This window comes from Zonotrichia leucophrys, unplaced genomic scaffold (assembly GCF_028769735.1).
Source record: "Zonotrichia leucophrys gambelii isolate GWCS_2022_RI unplaced genomic scaffold, RI_Zleu_2.0 Scaffold_204_88126, whole genome shotgun sequence".
Lineage (NCBI taxonomy): Eukaryota > Metazoa > Chordata > Aves > Passeriformes > Passerellidae > Zonotrichia > Zonotrichia leucophrys.
Window position 1 is genome coordinate 6723 of NW_026992409.1, and position 25156 is coordinate 31878.

The window sequence follows — 25156 nt, forward strand, 5'->3', positions numbered from 1 at the left end:
TTTTGCTAGAGTTATCCATAGGTTGTTTGTGTTTTTGAGGGCTACCCATTCACTTGCGAGAAGCGTGGTTGCAAAAAGGCTGAGGAAGGTGAGTAGAAGCTTCTTTTGTGTCATCTTTGAAACAATTGTCTAGTCCAGGTGCTAGAGTTACTGTCTAGTGGGTTTTGTCTTGGGGTGGACTTGGGGGTTCCTTTGGCGAATCCACACTTAGTGACTACAGGTAAGGCTTGATGTTCTTAGCCAGGATCCACTGAGATACTTTACTACGAATGGTCTCAATGTGGCAATTTGGTCTTCAGGTCCTTTGATGTTAATAAGTTCCACACTTCGGAGACTGTCACTGCCACCTCCAATCTTGGACAATATTCCTGCAGTAGATGTGAACACCCAGTTAGGAGCTCACTTGGAACATGAGATACCTGTCACATCGGCTCCTATGTCCACAAGCCCTGTCAAAACAATCTTTTCATTGTTAAGTTTCAGAGTGCAGGTGATTTTTGGTTTATCGTGATTTATCACCTAGGTCCACATCCCTAGTCAAATGTCATTGGCATCCTGTTTGGGAACTATTATGGCTTGGGCAATTGTTAGTCCTTGGAGTGTAAAACAAGGTGGGTCAGGAGACAGGACCAGCCCTGTAATTTCTTTTTGTGAGGCCACTGATAGCATGGATGGCAATATGAAAAATCCTTCAGTCCTCAATTGGCAGTTTCCTAAGATTAATAGGTCACAGGGCAAATCTTCGGGGCCCAGCTATCCTCTCAATATTGCATCAGCAAAATAGTCAGTTAAAACAACAGACTTCACACTCACCAAGACCCGAGACAAATTTTGCCCCCGGTGGTAAGGTGTTTGGCAACTGGGAGATGAGGTGCTGGAGTTCCGTGCTACATGGTCTGTAATGGGTGTTTGCACAATTTGATCTTCATCAGTTGTAGGCATCATCGGCTTGAACATTTGTGTCAGAGTACAAGGCTGCCTTGCACTCCAGTGGTATTTTTTTTGACAGCTGCTTGGTGTAGTTACCTTTTGAGAAATCTGATTATTTGATGTTGATTTCCGTTAGGGTCCAGATAGTCCCTTCCCCTCTGGAGACAATATTTTCTAAAATGTCCTTGTTGACCACACTGGAAACATATTTTTGGGCCCTGTAGATGTTGCTGGGGCCCCTTAAATGGGAATTGCATAGCTGCTAGGGCTTCTGCAACTCCTTGCCCAATGGCCTGGGCTTGTACAGCTGCTATGTGTTCTGTTGTTCTAAGGCGATTACAGGCCTCAATCATCTGCAGGAGTGTGGGTTCTGGCTCTAAGGGAAGGGCACACAGCACTTTCTTACATTCCAGGTTGGCATTGGCTCCTCCCAAAGATTTTAGTAATTCATTTTGAGTCTTTTTATCCCGGACTTGTTTCTCTAGTGCCTGTTTATGTTATCAATAAATTTCATGTAGGGGTCTCCATGTTCTTGTCTTACATTTACATAGTCCAGATTGAGGATGCTAACATCCAATACCTGGATTAAAGCTTTCAAAGCCATCTCTGTGATATCATCCAATACTTTTCTGGGGATACCTGTTGCTTGATCAGGTAGGCTGTGTTGTCCTTCTCCAGCTAGATGGTTGATTGTCAATTCTGCCCTTGCCTCTTTATTAGCATAGTCTGCTATTAATTGATTTAGTAAATGCTTCCATCCCACTTCCCACAGGGTGTATTCTGTAGGAGATAACAACATGGTCATAATATATTTTAAATCATAAAGGGGTTTAAGACATGCCCTGTAAACATGGCCCTCATTAGGCCATTAAAATAAGGTGAGTCCTTTCCACGGTCTTTATCTGCTCTAAACAGATCCTTAATTTCCACGTAAACCAATGGCTGATACCTGGGATTCTGCCCCCTTCTTTCATAACACACGGGGGCAATGAGGAATTTCGAGACTGTTTGCCAGTCTTCTTCCTTTCCCAGGGATCTTCTGGAATTGAGGGATGAGGTGGCTCTGAGGAATCCAAACTGTCTTCTGGGGAGGAAGAATAACTTGTAGGAGAAACATTTGGATTAGAAATAGTGTGACAGTTGGGCTTAGTATCTTTGATCATGGGGTTATATTGTTGCTGGAGAGTGATGCAAAGGGCACTGCCATTTTGTCAGGTGTTGGGGAGGAAGGGCCTTGATCTAGGATGGCAGACTTCCAGGCTGGACTTCTGGAGGCATGGCCCAGGGTGGAAGTGGAATGATTGAAAGTGGGGACGTGACCTCCAGTTGTGGGGGTGGAGTCTGGAGGTTCATTCAGGGTGGAAGAGAAGGTTGTAGCAGGAAGTGGAGGAGCCAACATGGAGGGAGGATGGTCAGGCTCAGGGGCATCTGGAAAATTTTAAACGATCCACTTCACGATTGATTTTAATTTGTTCTTTGAAGATATTTGGTCATGATCAGTGAGTATTAACTTAGAGCATCCATATATGCACCTTTCTACTTTGGAGATCCGGCTGCCCATTTTTCTCTTTCTCTGCCTTAGGTGGAACAGCCACTGGAACACCCCAAATCAGTTATGGGATGTGGATGCGTATTGTAAAAACACAGTGGCAAAATGGGCAATAATTGTCCTGTGTTTCCCCAAAACCACCTGCAATCCTATGCAGGTGAAACCATCGTTGTCCCTGTGGATCCTGGCCAAGGTCCCTCGAAGCAATGATGAATCTGCCAGCCCAGCACAATCCAAAATCCCAGGGAGTGCTGGCCTATCCATCAGCTAACCCCAGCTAACATGACTGAATGTCATGGTCCCTGTTCGGGCGCCAAATTTCTCAATGAGGGTGGCTGTGACAAACCTTTCTGGTTCCCCAACTTCAGGGCAAGGGTGGTGAAAATGAAAAGGAGCAGATGCTGTGGAAGATGAAACAGGAAAGCCTTATAAATATGAATGATTGCCTGGCAAAAGATTTTGAGAATATGGAAACTATAGGTGAGATTGAAATTAAAGCAAGCTTTGAGATACCAAGCCTTAGTTACTGAACAACTGGAAAACAATGGTATGGCCCGCTGAAGGTAATCTTCTTTTGATGAAACAATATCCTCTGTTTGCAGACAGGTCCAAGGGTCAGAGCAGACCCTGCTATCTTGGCAGAAGGAGTCCAAAGAGTAGTTTTTAGGGTTTAAAATGAAACACAGTATGGTAATGTAATGATTCTTATAGGCTGTATGTAAAAGCTATAAGATTTGTATCTTGTACTAGATTGGTTAGTGAAAGTTAGAATATGCAGCACAGAAGATTTCTTGTATTGTAATGGGAACTCCCCTCCTCTTTCAGGCATCCATTTTGGGCGCCTCTTTCAAGCTCTTCTCTCGGGCCTGCTCCGAGCTGTGGCTGGCAGCTCCAAACAAGGCCCCTGCACCCACACCCTTTGCAATAAACCACAAATTCCAAGACCTGGCTTCAGAGATCTCTTGTCTCTGTCCATCTCAACCATCCTACCCACTGTCGCTCCTACAAGCAGGATCAATAGAGTTGCCCCAAAAGAACTTTAGTAACAGGGTGAAAAACAATAAACATGGAGAAGTCGAGCACATTACGAGGGATGGGATTCAAAGACCTGAGACAAAGGTGAAGCAACAACATGCACACTTGAGGGTAGAACACTCTAGAACGATAACCCTATAGGGGAAACAAGTAACCAATAGGGGAGGAGAACTTGGACAAGTTAGCATAACAACACTAAAGGCTTATGGGGGAACTCTCAAACTTACTCTAAGTTAAACAAATGATTTCCAGGGCTTGAAACTCATGCCCAAATCTTCTGGGGTAAAATCTGGCTGACTCTGAGTTACAGCTGGGCTAACTCCCACACCGCTGCTTTGCTCTGGCCCCTTGGGACCATGTGGCCCAACAGAGCCACAGTGATGTCCTTGGTTCCACAAGGCTCCACAGTGTCACAATGGTCCCTTGGATCCATTGTGCTCTGCAGTGTCACAGTGGCCCCTTCATTTCACAAGACTCCCAAGTGTCGCATTAGTCTCCATAGGAAAGAAACCACAGAGCCTCATGTTTCAGGACCTGATGAATGGCAACCACCAGAGGCCAAGGCAAGCCTGACCTCTCTTTCCTAGCAGGTTTGCTTGGAGCAACCCTTGGATATTTGAAATTATGAATGCGGAGTCCTAATTTAAAACATTTATGCCTGGAGTAGAGGGAAGTTTGGTTTTTTTTCATAAAAAGAAAAGCACAGAGCCCTCTCCAGTGTTTGGAAAATAGGTGAGGTCTGCCCCTCAGGAGTCAAAGACCAGCCAGACTTGTCTGTCCTGGCAACTTTAGTCTGGGAGCAATCATTTGATACACAAAAATTTGGAGGTGGAATCAAAATTTTGGCCATGGATGCCTGGAAAAAATGAACAATTCTTTGCCATAAAAAGAAGAGCCCAGAGCCCCAGTGTTTCAGGGGCAGATGGGAGTGGCCTTCCACATTCCAAGATCAGCCAGACCTTTCAGGTGAACCCCGGGACACCAAGGCAGCCACACCTATTTCATGTTCCCTTGGTTCCACAGGGCCCTGCAGTGTCACAATGGCTCCTTGCTTCCATGAGGCCTTGCAATGCCACAATGGTTCTCTTGCTTCCATGATGCCCTCAGGTGTCATAATGGCCCCTTGGTTACACAAGTCTTTAAGGATCTTAATTGTCTCCATGGTTCCACAAGGCCCCACAGTGTCATAATGGTCTATTGGTTCCATGAAGCCTTGCTGCGTCCAATGGCCCCTTAGTTCCATTGGGGCCCAGTAGTGCAACAATGATTCCCTTGGTTCCACAAGTTCCCATAGTGTCACAATGGCCCCTTCCCTCCATGAGACCCTGCAGGGTCACAATGGTCTCCATGATTCCATGGGATCTAGCAATGTCACAAGGGCTTCACGGTTTCATAAGCCCCAACAGAGTCACAAGGGTTCATTGGCCCCTTGCAGCTCCACTGTGAAACATTGGCTCCCTGTTTCTATTTAAATCAATCACAATCAAAACCACAGTTTGATCATTGATCCTTGCCTCCATAGGGCTCATGATTTGCACAATGGTCTCCTTGATTCCATGATTCCTGGATTCCACAGTCTCACCATAGTTTCCTTGGATCTCCATTGTCACAACTGACCCATGGCTCCATGAGGTTCTGTAGTGTCATCATGGTCGCTGTCAGAGGCTGGATGAGATCGATGTCCTGAGACACCTTGGGATGCTCGGAATGCCCGTGTGGGGCCAGGGCCGGGTCAGGCCTTGGTTTGTGGTGGGACAGAGCCCTGCCCCCAGCCCTGGCCTGGCAGAGCTGTCAATCACACAGCAGGGGGTTGATGTTAACCCAGCTCTGATTAGCCCAGTTGTTAATCAATCAATTACACATTAGCAGATGGTGCTACCCTGACTCTGATTGGACAAGCAACTGGCAGTCCCACCCCAGGGGCGGGCCCATGAAGGCCCAGGGGGTTAAAAGCCAGAGCACGAGGCCAACCTATGGTGTGGTTCCTGCCTTCTCCTGGGGTTCCTCTGTTTTTGGTGCTGGAACTTGAGCAGATGGTTCCTATATGTGTGTCTTTCTATAGATCTTCGGTCTTTCTTTTGTTCTCTATTTCTTCTCCTAATCCTGCTTACCTGGAACATTTTTGGGTAACTTTACATGTTAAAGGTTAAAGGGTTTTACATTAAATGTGCGGGAATCCAGGGCACAGGGAATATTTCTCTGTCTGCTCTGAGGGGTCCTGTCCCTCAGAGAAACACTGCCTTTAACTTTTTCCCATGGAGAGGACTTCCACGACTTTGAAAGAGATTAGAATTTACCAAAGTGTGAAATAGGTAATAGAGAGTACTATACTATGTTCCTTTGGTGAGAAATTTAGGTTTTGGGGTTTTTAGTATGGTGTAGATAGAAAGTAAGATGGAGGAATTGGGGTGGAGTCCCTGTCTTCTTCATCTACTCCATTTTCTGCAGTGTTGGTGGCACAGGGTGATTGGTCAAGGAAAGCACAGTGCAGAGGTTACGTGGACAGTCAAGGGATGAGTTGTTGATAGAGAAGTAGAAATAACACGTTTTAAGAATTAATTGGATGAGAAAACTTTAAAAGACCATGAAATGGTAGGTTTTGGGGCAATTTTTCTGTGTTTTTCCAGCATGCTGAGCCTGGTGTAGATAGCAATGCAAAACTTTAGATAAGATAACAACAAACAAGCTGAAGACTGAAAAAGTCTGTGCATCTCCTTTTACCTGGCACAGAACTGCTGCAGGAGGATTCCCCCATCCAGGGAGCCCCCAGACAGCCCCAGCATAAAACAAACATCAATAAGTGCTGCCCTGACAATGTTTGTAATAATTTGGTTTTTTTCCATAAAGTTGTTTACTGAAGGGTGATGTCTTAATTGGTCAATCATGTGAAATGTGTTGAATAAATGACCAATGAGGTCCACTTTTAGCAAACCAAGATATAAAAGAAGAGAACTGAAAAAACAGGTGGCTTTTAGTCCTTAGCCTTCTGATCAGAGACTGTATCATCTCTGATTCAACAGGGACATTTGGGGATCTAAGGGCGCTATTGAGGCTCCTTTCTGGAACTCAAGACCCAACAGGAGCTTCTGTAATAAACTTTGGCCTGAAGCTTCCACTGTGCCCATGACAGGAACCCTGTGAGTGCCTGGGACATCCCAGCTCTTTGGCAGCCTGGGGACTCCTGGGATGTCACCGTGGAGCCCCCGTGAGTGCCTGTGACAGATCGGTGCCTTTGCAGCACAAGGTCCCCTAGGATGTCACCATGGCTGTGACTGCCTCTGACCACAGGGCTCTTTACCATCCCCAGAAAGCCCTGGGAGGTGTCCATGGAGCCCCTGTCTGTGCCTGTGACATTCCAGCTCTGGAACAGCTTGGAGACTCCTGGAAAGTCCCCATGGAACCTCTCTGAGGGCCTGTGACAAATTTGATCGTAAGCAGGCAACCATCACCAGGACCCTGTTGCTATGGTCAGTTTCCATGGCAACCATCACAACCCCCTGTTGCTATGGTCAGTTTCCATGGCAACCATCACCAGCCCCTGTTGCTATGGTCAGTCCCTTGGCAGCTCCATGGAGACCCCATGCCAGGGGTGGTTGCCATGGACACCAGCTCAGGCCTGCAGCCACAGCCTGTTGCCATGGCAACCACTGGCAGCCCCATCCCCAGGCTCATGGGATCCCAGAACCACAGAACTGGCTGAGCTTGGAGGGACCCATCAGGATCCTCCAGTCCAACTGCTGGCCCTGCACAGGACACCCCAACAATGCCAGCCTGGGCCTGGCAGCGCTGTCCAAACGCTGCTGCAGCTCAGAGAGCCCTGGAGCTGGGACCCTTCCCTGGGGAGCCTGGGCAGGGCCCCAGCAGCCTCTGGGCAAAAACCTTTTCCTGACATCCAACCTGAGCCTGCCCTGACTCAGCTGCAGCTGTTCCCTCCACTCCTCTCCCTGGGCACCAGAGGGAAGAGGTTCCCACAGCCCCAGCCAGGGACCTGCTCCCAAGGCTGTTGCCATGGCCACCAGGGCTGGGACCAGCTGGGATGCTCGGTTTCCACGGGCCGGGCTTCAGGAATGGGATTCCCCAAATTCCTGCTCCCGCTAAAACCGCGCTGCCCTCGCTACCCTCCCACCTCCCATGGAAAGAACAAGAGGCAAAGATCCCGGCTTGGAATAAGAACAATTTATTGGGAACAGCAACGAGATAAGGAACAAATAGAAAAGAAAAACTATTGATCACAGAAGGGATAAATAAAACTGTTTACAGGGAAAACTAAAACACAACTGCCTGGCTCTTCCCAGCAACATATTTCCCCCACCTGGAAAGGAGACCCTTTCTTCTCAGGGAGAGAGAGAGTCCATTTCCTGCCCCTGGCAATGACCAGAGGTGGGAGTGAATGTAATGACAGGGCCATGGCCAGACCCTCATGTAATTCAGTTCTACACCATGTTTTTGACAGGGGAAGGTATTGGGGCAGTTGTCTTCCCAGCATGGATCATAGGGAACATGGATCACTCGCGCTCTTCCCTACGTTAGACCTCCATTGGGGATGAAGTGGAGCAGTGCACGAAGCTCCTCCTGCAGCTGGGGCAGTCGCAGGGATTCCCTTAGTGGTGCCTCCATTGATGTTTTGTCAAGTTAGAGCTGCTGGTGAAGCTCTTCCCACACTGGGGACACTCATAGGGCCTCTCCCCAGTGTGGATGCGATGGTGGGTGATGAGGTGGGAGTTGTGCTTGAAGCCCTTCCAAACTCAGTGCAGTGGAAGGGCCTCTCATCCGTGTGAATCCGCTCATGCAGGAGGAGATTGGAGCTGCTCTGAAACCTCTTCCCACAGGTTGGGCACTCATAGGGCCTCTCCCCAGTGTGGGTGCGCCGGTGTCTGATGAGGTGGGAGTTGTTCTTGAAGCCCTTCCCACACTCAGGGCAGCGGAAGGGCCTCTGCTCTGTGTGAATCTGCTGGTGCTGGAGGAGACTGGAGCTGGTCTGAAACCTCTTCTGACACTGGGGACACTCGTAGGGCCTCTCCCCAGTGTGGATGCGTTGGTGCCTGATGAGTTCTGACCTGTAACTGAAGCCCTTCCCACACTCCCCACACTCGTAGGGCCATTCCCCGGTGTGGAGGCGTTGGTGGCGGATCAGGGTGCGGCTCTGCCTGAAGCTCTTCCCACACTGCAAGCACTTGTAGCACTTCTCCCCATCATGAAGCTGCTCATGGACCACCAGCTCTGAGCTCTGGCTGAAGCTCTGTCCACCTTCCTGGCTAAGGGAGGGTCTTTCCTCCTCAGAGCACACTGGGCTGGGTATGGAGCCCCTCTTCCTTTGGAATATCTGGGGAGTTTCCTCCCCGTTGGATTCCTGTGCCCTGGAGTCACTCATCACGGCCTCTTTCATGAGGTTCTGCTGTGGGGATTTGTCCTCTCTGGTCCCAATCCTCAGCTTCTTGTCTGGGGGAGGAAAGACAAGGAGAGGATGGGATTTGCCTCCGTGCCAGAGATAAGGGGAAGGAGATCCCACCAGTGCATCCCCAGCAGGACGGGGTTGGCAGCAGGGTTGTCCTGCAGCCAGGGGCTGTGCTGGACTGGGAGATGGAGCAGGAGAGAGGGGGAAGGGGCACTGACTTCCTCCTCCACTGACACCTGCCAGGGTGTCCCAGGGATCCTTCCTGTTCCTCACAGCCTCCTTTTCCATCTGGCTAAGGTTTGGGGATGGGAAATCCTCAAGATTTTTGAGAGAGTAACAAGGGATGGGCACCATGAGATTTGTACTGGTTTGAAGGCAAACATGGGGAGGGTCTAAACCAGAATTGCTTTTAAATACCAAAATGAAGATCAAGGCAATGATACAGAAACACTGCCTTAAACTGACAGATTCAGGATATAACCTGACACCCTGTTGGTCAGGGTGGTGGCAGCAGTCCCAATAAATGGTGGCTTCAATCCTGTTGGAGTGATCAACGTGATTCTGTCAAAGCAGCAATCCTGTAGAATGGTCTGGTCTTCCTCTGAAGGTCCAGTGCTGGTTATGGAGCTCTTGTACTCTGGGAATCCAGTAGGCAAGCTGCTCCTGGTGTTAAAAGCCTCAGCTTATATCCAGGCAGGAATGCTTGGATTCTCCCCCTGAGCAGAGCATCCCACAATGGGATGATCGAATTTTATCAGTCCTGCAGTGACACTCAATGGCCAATTCACAGAAGATATCTCCCCTGGAGGGCATTATCAGGGCTGAGTCATGGAAGAGATAAAGAACACTGCCCCACCTGTTTATAGCCATTTATGAAGATGGGGATTGAAAACAAGCATTTGGTTACATCTTGCATGGCAGCCTGAAACAGTGGGGTAATCCCTGCTCTGGGGGGGTGAACACCACCTCCCTTACCCAAACTGGCTCAGCTGTAAAACCCCCACCCTGGGAAGGCCACACACACAGGGGACAATGTCACACTTGCCCTGCCCCAGGGGAGGTCTCTGTCCCTGTCACTCCCGTGCTGTCCATCCCTTTTTCTTTCTTTCCATCTCTCTCTCTACTTGACATTTACTGTTGAATAAAATCCGCATTAGATTTTGCCTCATTAGCACCTTAACTGGGCAGAGGCATCTCTCCAACAATTTTCTTAACCAGACTGTGACATTCTTTGACACAGTGAGTTTAGGCACTGTTGTCTGACCCCAAGTACCTTTGACAACATCATGGTTCCCTCCACTGAGGAGGTTGTGGTTCTCCTTAGAGGAACTCTTGGAAACTTGGATGCAGCTTCCTCTGAGCGACTTATGGGGGAACTGATGAGGAAAATGGCTCTTGTGGGTGGCCAGTGTAAAGAAAGTATTTTGTTGTCTTTCTTCGAAAAGTTTGTTAAAATCACTGGAGGAAAGGGAGCAAATGGTACCAGTGAGATTGACAAGGTTCATTCACTCCATGGTGAGGAACACAAGGCTGCTAAAAGTCACACAAGAAGCACAGCTGAAATAGCTAAATTCCCAAATAACTACTGGATTCCCAGGGTTGGGTTCTTTGCCAAATGTGAAAATCATTATTCTTTTCATCCCTGTCACCTTTGTGACAGCTACTAAGAGCTTCTCCTTCCTTTTAATAATATTTGTATTGGGCCGATTTTCACTCTTTTTTTGGGACCAGCCAGCAGCTGAGTTGGAGCTGTGCAGGAACCAATGAAACTTGGAATTGCCACAGAATTGCTTCTATTGTCAGCTGATGCTGCAGTGGCCGCGGGGCAGAGGGGTGGGAAAGGGGGGTCTGGGGTGGGAGCAGAGGAAATGCCGGGGCCGGGTGCTGAGCACAGGGCTGAGCACACAGAGATGGTTTTGTTCTTGCTGAGCTCGCACTGAGCCAAGGCCTGTCCTGCCCCTTGTTTGGCCTCGCTGGGGAGTGGCTCAGGGTGTGGGGGAGTTTGGGAGCGGACACAGCCAGGACAGGTGACCCCAGTTGACCCCAGGGATACCCCAGATCATAGGATATCATGATCAGTGTATAATGTGGGGGGAACAAGGAGGAAGGGGGGACATTTGGAGTGAGCGCTTTTGTCTCCCCAGGTAACACTTAGGCAGGATGGGGCCCTGTTTCACTGGTGGGCAGGGCCAGCACCAAAGACACAGACACCAACTTAACCTAAGGAACAGGGTAATTTAGATAATGCAAATTTGCAAAAATTTACAAAAATATTAGATAGGCAAAGCAAATAATCATTAGTAGATAATTCCAAAAGAGACGATGTTGAAATGATTATCACAGAGCTTTGCATTTCTGGCTGCAGGCTCTGGAGATTCTACCTCTGCCTTCAGTCAGGGTTGCATTCCCTATCAAATCCTGGTACCAAATCCTGCTTTCCAAGGCTGGAACAGTTTCTCAGGTTTAGTTGGATGTGTATTCAATTACCCGCTGTTAAAGGTGGGGCAGTTATCATCTGTTAATTGAGCAGTTTATCTCCTCCACAAGGAATCCTCCCTCCAGGGAGATATCTTCTGTTAATGGGCCATTGAGTGCCACTGATAAAAATTACATCATCCCATTGTGAGAAGCTTCTCCCAGAGGGAGGAGCCAAGCATTCCTACAGGGATATAACCTGAGAATGTGAACAACAGAGTCAGCCTTTTCCCACAGGATTCCAAAAAGAGCAGCTTTCAGCTCCACTGGATCCCAGAGGAAGACCAGGCCAATCGACACCACCACTGGAACTTCAGAAGAAAACTCCACCCTTCTACAGGATCACTGCTCCAACAAAACCACATCTGTCACTCCAGGAGTGCTGCAGCCACAATTTAACAGGAGTGCTACCAACACTCTGACCCACAGGGTGTCAGGTTGTATTCTGACTCTGTAAGTAGTTTTTCAGTACTATTGTATTTATATTTTTAATTTTCCTACTGAAGAACCATTATTCCTATTCCCATAGATTTTGCTTGAAAGCCTCTTATTCTGAAAATTATAATTATGAGGGAGGGGATTAACATTTTCACTTTCAAGGGAGGCTCCTGCCTTCCTTAGCAGACACATGTCTTTTCAAACTGACACAATGCCCCGGGACCGCCAGGCAGGTGAGGAGGAAGTCAGTGCCCCTTTTCCCCTCTCTCCTGCTCCATCTCCCAGCCCAGCACAGCCCCCAGCTGCAGGACAACTCTGGTGCCAACGCCATCCTGCCAGGGACTCACTGGGGGGATCTCCTTCCTCTTCTCTGTGGCACGGAGGCAAATCCCATCCTCTCCTTGTCCTTCCTCCCCTAGAAGAGGAGTTGAGGATGGAAACCAGGGAGGACAAATCCCCACAGCAGAACCTCGTGGAAGAGAAGCCCTACAAGTGCTTGGAGTGTGGGAAGAGCTTCAGGAAGAACTCATACCTGATCCGCCACCAGAATATCCACACTGGGGAATGGCTCTATGAGTGTGGGGAGTGTGGGAAGGGCTTCAGCTGCAGCTCTGCCCTCGTCACCCACCAACACATCCACACTGGGGAGAGGCCTTATAATGTCCCAAGTGTCAGAAGAGGTTTCAGACCAGCTCCAATCTCCTCCTGCACCACCAGCGGATTCACTCTGAGAGGCCCTTTCGCTGCCCTGACTGTGGGAGGGCTTCAAGCAGAAATCCTACCTCGTCACCCACCAGTGCATCCACACTGGGGAGAAGCCCTATGAGTGTGGGGAATGTGGGATGAGCTTTAGCCAGAGCTCCAACCTGATCTCCCACCAGAGGACCCACACCATGGAACGGCCCTATGAGTGTGAAGAATGTGGGAAGAGGTTCAAGCAGAAGTCCCACTTGAACCACCACCACAGGATCCACACTGGGAAGGGGCCATACAGATGTGGGGAATGTAAGATGACCTTCAGTCAGAGGTCCCAACTTAACATCCACCAAATGATCCACACTGGGGAGAGGCCCTAAGAGTGCCCCAAGTGTCAGAAGAGGTTTCAGACCAGCTCCCATCTGCTCCGCCGCCAGCGGATTCACACCGAGAGGAGGCCCTTCCGCTGCCCTGACAGCAGGAAGGGCTTCAAGCACAAGTCTCATTTCATCACCCACCAGCGCATCCACACTGGGGAGAGGCCCTACGAGTGTACCCCAGTGTGGAAAGAGTTTGTCCATGAGCTCTCACTTGACCCGACACCAATGGAATCACCAGTAAGGGAAGCCCTGCAAAGGCTCAATTGCAGGAAGAGCTCCATGCCCTGCTCCAGCTCCATCCTCCATGGGAAGATCCACGTTGGGCAGAGTCCTGGTGACCTACATTCAGTGATCTGCGCTGGGAGGACACATGGCTGGTTATCCTTTTGGTTTTGCCCAATTTCTTCTTGATTTGTTGTTATCACTTAAAAACACCTAAAAAAGGACTAAAAAGAAAGGACTAAAAGAAATTTATCAAATATGTCGAAAGTTCCATCAGTTAACAGTTACTTGAGCAGGACTTTATTGTTTTGGGACATATTCTGGAAGATTTGTGGGGTCTTGGGGGACTTCAGGAAGTGTTCTCCATATCTTTGCACTCCACAAGTAAAGATCGATTGATCTGTCACCTCAAAATGACTCAGTCCCACTGAAAACATCTCAATCCCCTCAAGCCCCCCTCAAGGGGCTCAATCCCATTACAAATTGCCTTGTTTCCACCTCAAAAAACTCAGTCCCATGCTAAAATTACTCAATTCCACAGCCTCCAGGGTGAGATGGGATTGGATACAGACTGGGAGAAGTGGGATCCAAATTTGAGGGTGTGGGATAGGGATTGTGGGGGGCTGCATGAGTGGGATATATTTTGATAGTAAATAAAATATTCAGAACTATTGATTTCTGTGCAATTAATTTTCCAATAGTTCCAGTTCTGTTTTTCAGAGTGCCGCCTTCTCAGCTGATTGTGTTTGTGTCCTCCTTTCTCTCCTGCCTCTCTTTGCCTGCTATGTTTCTCTCTCACTGTCAGGAACAGTTTGGGCAATGGCTGTGGGACTGAGGGCTGGGTGAAAAACGAGAACGGTTGTTATTCTTGTATTTACAGTCTTTTGCTACATGTCCAGTTTTCCCGCAGTTATAACAGTTTCCACTGCCTTTATTACATTCTGTATTGTGGGGAAGCACGTTTGCTGCAACCATTGCACCCTGGCCGCTGGCCTTGGCTAGGCTGGAGTCATGGTCTGAGACCACTTGGCAAATGCAAGCATCAACCATCTGAGCGATGGTCAGCTCAGGGTCAAGGGTGAGGCTGTGCAGAACTTTTCTGCAGTCCATACTGGCATTACAGAAAGCTAATTTGCTAATAAATGAATCCTGGACCTTTTGATTCTCTATCTGTTTTTCCAATGCTTTCATAAGGCGATCTACAAACTTGATCAAGCTCTTGTCCAGGCCCTGGTGAATGTTGGCAAAGGCAATGTGGGGTGTAGAAGCATCAGGTGTTTGGAGGAGGGTGGACCGTGCAGCACCTTTGAGATCTTCCAGTATTGACTCAGGGGGGACTTTATCCTGATATTGAAGTCTAGTATAGTCTCCTTCCCTGGTAATGTGGTCCATTGTGAGGTGTTGTTGCCCTTCTTCCTTAACATAACCTTTTCGTAATTCATTAGGTTTATTTATCCAAAGTCCTTTCCACAAAATAAACTTGGCAGGTGACAATATAATTTTCATACACTGTTTTAAATTTTATGGTACTATAGTGTGGGCAGTACATGGTGCATTCAGCAAATTGTTAAAATAGGGAGAACCCCTCCCATAATCCTTTGCAGCCTTTACTAAATCCTTCATTTCCCTGTGGGAAAAAGATTCCCACTTAGGCCTTGGCCCTCACTTATACTGCACAGATACTACCTGAATCTTGGAGACCACCTCCCAGTCCCCCTCCTTTGTGGCTTTTCTCCGTGTCCTCTGCCAAGAATCCTTGGGCTCATCCTCACTTTTGGATAAGCTATCGCTCTCTTCCTCTGTAGAGGAAGCAGGTCTGCTGGCAGAGACGTGGGCCTTCCTGCCGACTGACAATGCCCGGTGTCAAAGGCCTTTGGTAGCCAAAATAGCTTCCTTCTTGTTGACCCCATGTCTGGTTCCGGTGATGTGGGAACAGGAAGAGGCTGGACTGGAGAAGGGGCCCGGAAGTGGAGAGGTGGAGCCCGCATTGGGGAGGAGCTTTCCAGTGACAGGGGAGGGACCCGACACAGGGGCGGAACTTGGCGTCAAGGTGAGACCCGTTGCAGGGGAGGCACCTGGAGCAAAGGCAGGAAATGGGGATGAAGGTGGGAGGGAATCTAAAATGGCGATCTCTCTCACAAGAGTATTACCATCTTGTGATTTACAGGAAGGAGGACTAGGACTAATGGATGAAGGGCAAGGGAATATCTCAGGGTGGCACAGCCACGACCACCCTGAGGAGAAGACAGGAAAGGAGGGGAGATGGCAGGCAGCAGATGGCTTGTCTGTGCCAAAGGATGGGCTCTATCTCCCATCCTGTTCTAAGGGAACATGGGTTGGAGAACCTGGGGGCCAGGTTGAATAAACCAGGACAAAGGGTTGGAACCATGAACTCGTGAAACGATCCCATAAATTGAATGAAATAATGGATAAAATTTCCCACCTTTTCAAATGCCTTGTGTTTGTAAAATATAAAGCTTTTCCCCAAGAGCATCCCAAAATGATGATGGATAGAATCAACAGAGATATCAGGAAAATCTGTAAACTACCAGTGAACAATACCTTTCAAACTCCCCTCAGAAAATGAACTTCCCTCTAAATTTAAAGGTCTCCAAAACTTTACAAAAACATCCTTTTCAGCTTGGAACTGAGTATTTCCCATAGCTGCCCCCAATGGAAGAGGGAATTCCCACCCACAGGAACAGAAAATCAAAAGCCCGAACCCCTGGCAGCTCTCTGCTACTCAGTCACTCACTCAGGCTCACAGGCACTATCTTCAGCCAAAGTGGGCTTGTGGGGCTGTCAGTGAAGTTGGTCCCACAGATGTTGAAGGGATGGCCAACTTCCACTTCAGTGAGATTTGGTAAAATTCTAGTCTCACTTCAGGGTTGTGGCTGACCTGAAAGGGGAACAGCTTCCAGTGACATCTGGCTGGCAGGATCACTGCTGGAGATGCTCACAGGGACCTCAATGAATCTGGTCCCTGTTCGGGTGCCAGGTGTAGCATCATGGCTCTACTGAGGTCCTTGGAGCATCCAGCACTCATGAGCCCAAAGCTCACTGCTACCTTAGAAAGCTGACAGAATAGGCAGGATGGGTCTTTATATTTTCTCCAGCAAACTGGGTTTATTGGTACAGGAACAGGTTACACAGCTGAACACAATCCAGGGATGAAGACAGGGTGTAGGCTGAGGGAACAGGGTCTTATATGGAGTACTGAGGGCAGAGCTGAGGGTCAGGGTACAATGGATATGGGGGAATATGGTGCAGAGGAGGGGTCAGAGGTCAGGTCAGCAAACCTGGGAAACAAAGGTGGACGAATGCCGCAAACTAGGGCCAATGGAGGGACAGAGAGAGAAGAACATTCAAAGGTTAAACAAACATGGGCAATAGGAGTTGAACTAGGATAATTAGGCCAATAGGCCAACAGGGTAACATAACATAACATAAATCAGCATGTGTCTGCAAAGATCTATGGGAGAAGAAACCATCTCACCCTTAACCTGAAAGCCTATTTCTCTTATCTGGAACCAGTCCTCCATGTCTGGGGGAATGAGACACTGATGGTAGGCCTCTGGGCCTCCACACACCCTCACAGCTGGCCCAGGGCAGGTCTGGAGTGGTCTTGGTGGCAGCTTGGTCTTGGCACACACTTGAGGAGGGTGTCTGTTTTCAACAGGGAGCTTAGGAGTTTCAGATTACTAAAATAAAAGAAGAAAACCCCCTCTTTGCCTGAGCGCAGCCAGTTCTCCAAGCTTAGCCGACCCCAGGTGAGTGAGGATAGACAAGATGGGGTTTGGAAAAGTCGAGCAAGGCTCTCCACACTGGGTCAGATCTCAAGACACAGCTTCTCAGAGCATGCCAGACCTCCTTAGGAAAGCCCCTGGGCCTATCAGTCACAGAATGCTGCTATCATTTCTTCTCTAAAGAGAACCATACACCCTTCAAACAGGAATGTGGATTTATTAGAAGCTATTTAACATATTTCTCTGTAACAATAGAAGAAGAACTTAGTGAACTGCACTACGGTTGAGGGAATTCAAAGCAAAACCACAGTTTGTCAGGATGTGCTTGATCATAATGAGCCCTGTGGTGCATTTGGAGCTGAGCCTGGAACTTCAGGGCCTGAGAGTAGATTGCACAAACCTTTCCAGGAGTCAAAGTCAGAAGAAAACCCCAAAGTTTCTTGAGGCATGAATGGGTCCCTCTGAGGTCCATCCCCAACACAGGCTCCTCATGGACTCCTTGGAGGAGAGACCTGGAGGCCAGGATGGCATGAAATCCTCTCAGAGACTCAGTGTGGAAAGGAAAATCCAAAGTACCTTAAAAACCTTGAGTATCTCAAAGAATTAATGAGCACTACTAAGTGTCAGTACAAAGCTCTCAAGGGACTCGTTAAAGCAGAAAATTTGGGCCATGATTGCACAAAGCTCTCACAGAGTCTGTATCAAAAGGGAAACACCAAGTACCTTAAAATAACTGAAGTATCCTGAAGTATTAATGAGCCCCACTGAGTGTTGTTACTGAGAAAGCCTCTCCAGGGACTAATTACAGCAGATAATTGGAAGCCATGATTGCACAAACCTCTCAGAGACTCCAAGACAAAAGCCAAACCCAAAGTCCTTTGAAAAACCTGCACAGAGGCTCCTGGCACAGAGGCAGCTCCTGGCAAGGGCAGCGCTGCAGAGACAGCTCTGCCCAGGAGCAGCTCCTGTGCACAGCCCAGCAGGGCTGGGGCACTGCCTGCAGCCACCCCAGGCACAGCACAGAGGCACAGAGGGGTTAAACTCAGCCTGGGCTGGCAGCACAGAGCAGAGCTCACTCAGGGCTCACCAGAGCAGAAATCAGCCCAGGTTTGAAACAGTCATTCCCTGGCTGTGGGAAGAGAAGCTGCAGTTCCTGCAGGGATCTCCTGGAGCTGGCACATCCCACAGCTTTGAGGACCTTTCAGGAGGACTCTCAGGGCTGCTCCAGGGCAGGGCTGCGGCCCTAGGGCAGGGCTGGCTTTCCCTGCTGCCCCAGCCCAGGCACAGCCCAAGGCAGCTCCTGCTGCCAGGCTCTGCTGCAGGGCTGAGCAGCCGGGGCTGCAGCCAGGGGTGCCCAGGGCTGTCCTGCAGAGCAGGGTCCTGCAGCCCAGGGCGCTGTGCTGGGGCTGGGACTCTGCTGCCTGCCAGGGACAGCTCTCAGCCGGCCCGGGGAGCTGCTCCCAGCGCTGGAGAGAAGCTGTGGGGGGAAGGAGCCACCCTGAGCAGGGCAGGGGCTGCTGCTGAGATGGGCTGGGTGGGGCAGGGCTGCTCCCAGCTCTAGACCAGCCTGGGCATGACTCCGGAGGGCGCTTCCCAAAGAAGGTAAGCATGGGATTGCTGTAAAGATCAGGAGCTTTCCTGAGAGTGTTTTCAATTTCCTACTTGGAGAAGGATGGGAAAAGAATTTGTGGTGATGACAAAAGATTTTTGCTTTTTATACATTTTGAATGTATTCATAGTTCTGTAAATTACTATTATATACTTATAAAACTATAATTCTTACTCTAGTAAACTCTTAGCCAACTCTGTTAAATCACTATTATATACTTATATAACCATAATCATTAATTAGCTCTAGTATGTTTCCTAACCTTTCTCTTAGATTTTAGAAAAATAGACAATTAAGACTGTCTAAATATATTCCTGAAATACTGTGTAGTCTTATTATCAGGAAGAGGACCTATAGGAACATTTTTTTAATTGACCAGAATGTGAGCAGTCACAACAAATATTTTTGGCAAAGAAGCCTTTGGACCTAATCCAACAGGTTGTACCAGGGGTGTGTAACTAGGGAAACTGAATCTCCTATTAGATGTTCCTGTTAAATCTTCTTTATTAATCAACCTTAATAAATTGTGGAAATGAGGGCCTGGGTGTGCCCCATCCCCACTGGGACGCCTGGAAGCTTCCAATAAATGTGTGGTTTTTACTTTACTGTTCTAACACTGTTGCAAGTGGGTTTTTTTCTCTTTGGATTATAGACAACAGGGGGATGAGAGAAGCAGAACAGGAATTGTAATCCCAGATTCACAGAACATTTTGAGTTGAAAGGGACACACTGGATCATCCAAGGAGTGTTTGAACATTTACAGAGACTCCAGAATTGTAATTTTGGGTGGTCAGTCTCTGTGCTGGGAGCCTCCCAAAGGGCCCTCAGCCACTCCTCAGCCCTGGGCAGCAGCAGCATCACCTCTGCAGGGCCCAGCAGGGCTCTCCTGAGCTGCCCTTGCCCAGCTGCACACAGAGCCTGCCCCAGCCAGGGCCCTGCACACAGGCAGGTTTCTGTAGGGCCCCAGCCAGGGCACACAGGCTGGGATGGGCTCTGTGAGCACTGGCAGGGACAAGGCTCCTCTCAGGAGGGAACATCCAGGCCCAGGGAGATGCTCAGGGAAGGGGAGGGGGCTGAAGAGAGCAGTGCTGGGGGCAGGATGAGGGCACTGTTGGTGTGTGGGAGGTGCCGGGCACAGGTGGGCACGGGAACACTGTCCTGAGTGCCTGGCTGTCTCTGCCCTGCCCTCTCAGGCACAGCACCACAACATCTTCTCTTGTTTCTGCACTGCCCTGATATTGTCACTGTTATCTGCTGCTCTCAGGGAGGCTCTGGCATTTGCAGCAGCTGAGTCAGGCTCTGCCCTTGGCATTCCAGCCAGGCAGGGCTGTCCATGGGAATGGGGTGTCCAAGCTTCCCTGGCACCAGTGGGGCTATGGGCAAAGCAGTCCATGGGAAAGGGGAATGAGCTGAGCCCCCTCCCTGAGATCCCATCATGGGCACAGCCAGGGATCTCCTTGCTGTGCCCTTCCAAGCTCTGAGCTGCCCTCCTGGGTGCAAATCTGTGCCAGGGCCTCTGGGAGTTCCCTGAATGTCCCACAGTGAAGGGCAGAGCTGCCACAGCTGAGGAAATGCTGCTAGGTTTGCCAAGGGAGCCATGAGTGTCCTTGGCACAAAGGGGTGCTGAGATCTTGCCCAGAGACCTTGAGAGAGGGTGGGACATTCAGAGGTCCCTCTGCTCTGGGTAGGGTCTGGTTTATCCCAGGGTGACCCAGGAGTGTGACTGTACTCTGATTGCAGCCAAAGGTGCAAAGACAGAGCAGGTGGGAACAAGCCCATCCAGCCCTTCACCTTCCCTCAGCCACAGGGAATCCTTTGGCTCTCCCATCTCTCAGTGGCAAACTCAGAGTGCAGGAGAAATGCTGGGGATTTCTGACCTCAGAGAGCTAGGAACGATGTGTGGATAGGAAAACAATTCCTAAAACCAACTCCTGCCATCCATGTCCTATGGAAATGGGAGTGCAGATGCTACCACGCCTTTCTGCATTCAGAGTGATTCCCCTGAAAAATCCTGAATATCCAGCCTTGTCCCTCTGCCCCATGGCCACAAACCAAGGGCAGTAGGGCAGGGATGGCTCCTCGAGAGCCCCTATGCACACCCCTGGCTGCTCCCAGCAAACTCAGCCAGCACAACTGGAGCTCAGGCAGGGACCAGGTTGAAGGTTTTCTCAGAGCAAGAACAAGGCTGGGTGAGTCCCAGTGGGACAGTCTGCAGGTAATGGATCAGGTTTGGCTCGAACCAGCCTCTCCTGACTTGTCACTGTCCTTTCTCCATGAACAGGTCCCCATGCTGAGGCCACAGCAAATGTCCAACAGCAGCTCCATCAGCCACTTCCTCCTGCTGGCATTGGCAGACACGCGGCAGCTGCAGCTCCTGCACTTCTGCCTCTTGCTGGGCATCTCCCTGGCTGCCCTCCTGGGCAACGGCCTCATCATCAGCGCCGTAGCCTGCGGCCACCACCTGCACACGCCCATGTTCTTCTTCCTGCTCAACCTGGCCCTCACTGACCTGGGCTCCATCTGCACCACTGTCCCCAAAGCCATGCACAATTCCCTCTGGGGCACCAGGAACATCTCCTACTCAGGATGTGCTGCTCAGCTCTTTTTCTTTCTCTTCTTCATTTCAGCTGAGTTTTTCCTCCTGACCACCATGTGCTATGACCGCTATGTGTCCATCTGCAAACCCCTGCACTACGGGACCCTCCTGGGCAGCAGAGCTTGTGCCCACATGGCAGCAGCTGCCTGGGCCAGTGCTTTTCTTAATGCTCTCATCCACACAGCCAATACATTTTCCCTGCCCCTGTGCCATGGCCATGTCCTGGGCCAGTTCTTCTGTGAAATCCCACAGATCCTCAAGCTCTCCTGCTCAAATTTGTACCTCAGGGAACTTGAGCTTCTTGCGTTTTCCTTCTGTTTGGGCTTTGGTTGTTTTGTGTTCATTGTTTTCTCCTATGTGCAGATCTTCAGGGCCGTGCTGAGGATCCCCTCCGAGCAGGGACGACACAAAGCCTTTTCCACCTGCCTCCCTCACCTGGCTGTGGTCTCCCTGTTCCTTAGCACTGCCACATTTTCTGACCTGAAGCCCCCCTCCATGTCCTCCCCATCCCTGGATCTCTCAGTGTCAGTTCTGTACTCGGTGGTGCCTCCAACCCTGAACCCCCTTATCTACAGCCTGAGGAACCAGGAGCTCAAGGCTGCAGTGTGGAAACTGATGACTGGATGGTTTCAGGGACATTAAACTGCTGTCCAATTTCTGCAAATCTCTTGTAATAAAAGTCATCTTTGATACTTCTTGTTGGCTTCATTTTGGAGGTCCTTTTTCTTTGTTTTACCTTACTAATCTTTTCCACAAAGAAATGTCATGGTTTGTGGTTTTTCTCATTTTGTTTCTCTCCATCTTCCCTGTGGCCAGAGATTGTGTCAATGAGGGGCTGCACTCTTGGTGGCTTTGATGGATCTAAAGGATCTCGCAGCAGAGTTTTTTTACAGAGATACCCTTTTGTTCCCTTCTCTGGAGCTGCAGCAGCAATGTCTGTGTGCAGAGCTGGCAGGAGATCTGTGCTGGCACAGCAGCTCTGGTCTTGCTGGCCACACCATTCCTGATCCAGGCCAGGAGCCATTGGCTTTCTTGGCCACCTGGGCACACTGCTGGCTCATGTCCGGCCTGCTGTCTATCAGTCCCTCCAGGTCCCTTTCTGCCTGGCTGCTGTCCAACCACTCTGTCCCCAGCCTGTAGCACCAGGGTGAAATATCAGGGCCTGGCACTTGGTCTTCTTAAGCTGCAACTTGTTGGATTCTTTCCCCTGGATCCAGCCTGTCCAGGTCCGTGTGCAGAGCCCTCCTATGCTCCCACAGATCAACACTCACATCCAGCTTGGTATCATCTGCAAAGATGTCCTTGGTTCCATGGCACCCCTCAGTGTCACAATGGCCTCTTGGTTACACCAGGCCCTGCACTGTCACACTGGTCTCCTTGGTTCCAGTAGACCATGTCAAGCAACAATGGTCTCCTTGGTTCCATGTGGGTGCAAAATGTGACAATGATCTCCTTGGTTCCATGGGGCCCCAAAATATGACAATGGTCTCCTTGGTTCCGTTTGGCCCCAGAGTGTCACAATGGTCCCATGGTTACATGAGGTCCCACACTGTCACCATGGTCTCTGTGGTTCCACAAGTCCCCTCAGTGTCGCAATGGACTCCGTGTTTCCACAAGGCCATACACTGTCACAACGTTCTTCCAGATTCCTCGAGGCCCCATCCTGTCACAGTCGCCCCTTGGTTACACGGGATCCTGCAGTGTCACAATGTCCCCTTGGTTCCAAGGGGCCCCGCAGTGTCAGAACAGCCCCTTGGTTCCACTGGGCCCTGGAGTCTCCCAATGGTCTCCTTGGTTTTGCAGTGTCAAAATGGTGAAACCCCTTGGTTACACAAGGCCCTGCAGTGTCAAATGTCCCCTTGGTTCCATGAGGCCCTGCAGTGTCAGAATAGCCCCAGAATGTCCCAATCATCAGAGAATGACAGAATCAAATAGGCTGGAAAAGACCTTTGGGATCATCAAGTCCAACCAATGCCCTAATACTGCCTGGTCACCCAGACCATGCCACTGAGTGCCATTGGAGAGGAACAGTGACTCTGCCACCTCCCCCCTGGCCAGCCCATTCCAATGCCCACTCACCCTTTCTGTGAAGAACTTCCTATTGTCCAGCCTGAACCTCCCCTGGTGCAGCTTAAGGCTGTGTCTTCTTGTCCTGCCCTCCAGCAGATCCACACTCAATCCCAGCTTGGTATCATCTGCAATTTGTGAATGGTGGACTCAATTCCCTCACCCAGATCATCAGTGAAGATATTAAACAGGACTGGGCCCAACACAGATCCCTGGGGGACACCAACAGTGCCTGGACACCAGCCAGCCCTTAAATCTCCCAGCAAGGAGGGAACCTGCCCAAGCTGTGGGCTGCAGCTTTTCCAGGGAATGCATTCAGAGACAGTATCAAAGGCTTTGCTGAATTCCAGGCACACAACATCCACAGCCTTTCCTGCATCCACAGGTGGGTCACCTGGTCATAAAAGCAGACCAGGTTGGTCAGGCAGGACCTGCCACCCCTAAATCCACGCTGGCTGGCTCTGATCCCTCAGCCATCCTGTGGGTGCCCTGTGATGGCACTCAGGGTGATCTGTTCCATAACCTTGCCGGGCACCCAGGTCAGGCTGACAGGCCTGGAGTTCCCCAGCTCCTCCTTCCAGTCCTTCTTGGGGATGGGCTCACATTGGTACCTCCAGTCCTCTGGGAGCTCCCTGCTGAGCCAGCACTGATGGTAAATGATGGAGAGCAGCCTGGGGAGCTCATCCACCAGCTCCCTCATCCCCCTGGGATGGATCTCATCTGATCCCATACACCTGTGAGCATCTGAGAGGCTCAGAAGGTCACCAACTGCTTCCTCCTGGATTACAGGAGGCTGTTCTGCTCCCTGTGCCCATCTACCAGCTAAAGAGAACACTTGTCCTGAGGACAGCCTTTCCTAATATTGAAAATTGAGACAAACAAGGTTTTAAGTAGCTCAGCGTTGTCTTTATCTCTAGTTACTGCATTTCCTACTGCATCCAATAAATAGTAGAGGTTCTGTTTGTCTGGTGTTTTGCTATAATTTTATTTATAGAAACATTTCCTATTATTTTTTCACAGAAGTGGCCAGGTTAAGCTCTAGTTGAGCTTTCACCTCTTTCCTTTTCTTTTTGCATAACTTAACAACATTCTTAAACACCTTTCTGAGTTCCCTGTTCCAATTTTCAAAAGTGATGCACCCTCTTTTTACCCCTGAGTTCCCACAAATGCTCCATGGGCAGCAAGGACAGTAATTTTCCTAACTGGATGATATTTTGCCACACTGGCAGAGGCTGCTCCTTCCCTTTAAGATTACTTTCTTGAAGCGTGTCCATCCTCCCTGGACCCCTTTGTTTTTAAGGGCTGTTTCCCTTTAAAGAATCAGTACCTGATTTTGTACTCTCAAATCAGCATTCTAAATAAGCCAAAGTCTGCCCTTCCTAATTCCAGTGTGGAAGTTTTGTTGCTGCCCCTCCTTCTTTCACAGAACATTGAAAACGTGAATATTTCATGGTCACAGTGCCCCAGGCAGCCTCTGAGCCCCACATCTGCCCCCAGCCCTTCTCTGTTTGTGAACAGCAGGAGACAGAGTTTTCCTTGGCAGTGGGAATCTTACTTAAAATTCTGTAAAACAGAAAAGTCCTTAACCCTAGTATAGCATTTAGAAACACCATTCTTTATTCAGTGGGATGCACAGGGAATAGCTCCTCTCAAAGCCGTGCATGCTGAGTACAGGAAAGTCTCTGTTTATATTCTGTATTTTGCACACACATTCATTGATTGCCCTGGACTAAACACACATATGATAATCATTTCCCCAAAATCATTAACACATTTCCTCTCCCCATTACCATGCGTTCTTCTGTCCTGGGGTCTCTCTGGTTGTCCCTGGTGATTGTGGACCCCAATGTTCCCGTGGGCCTGGCTGAGCTGGCAGGACACTGAGGCTGCTGAAATTCCAGTTCCCCTTCTCACACAATGGGCACTGTGTGGTTTCCACAGGCCTGGGGTTGTGGAGAACAAGCTCCAGGTGTCAGCTCAGCTCATGGAGACAATTTATTATCTGGTAAAATGTGGTC

General features: G+C 49.6%; 1 pseudogene; it reads right to left on the reverse strand.

The window, feature by feature from the left end:
* Window positions 1–8115: 8115 nt before the first annotated feature.
* The window catches only part of LOC135461165 (zinc finger protein 883-like), a 42460-nt pseudogene continuing 25419 nt past the window's right edge, over window positions 8116–25156 (reverse strand).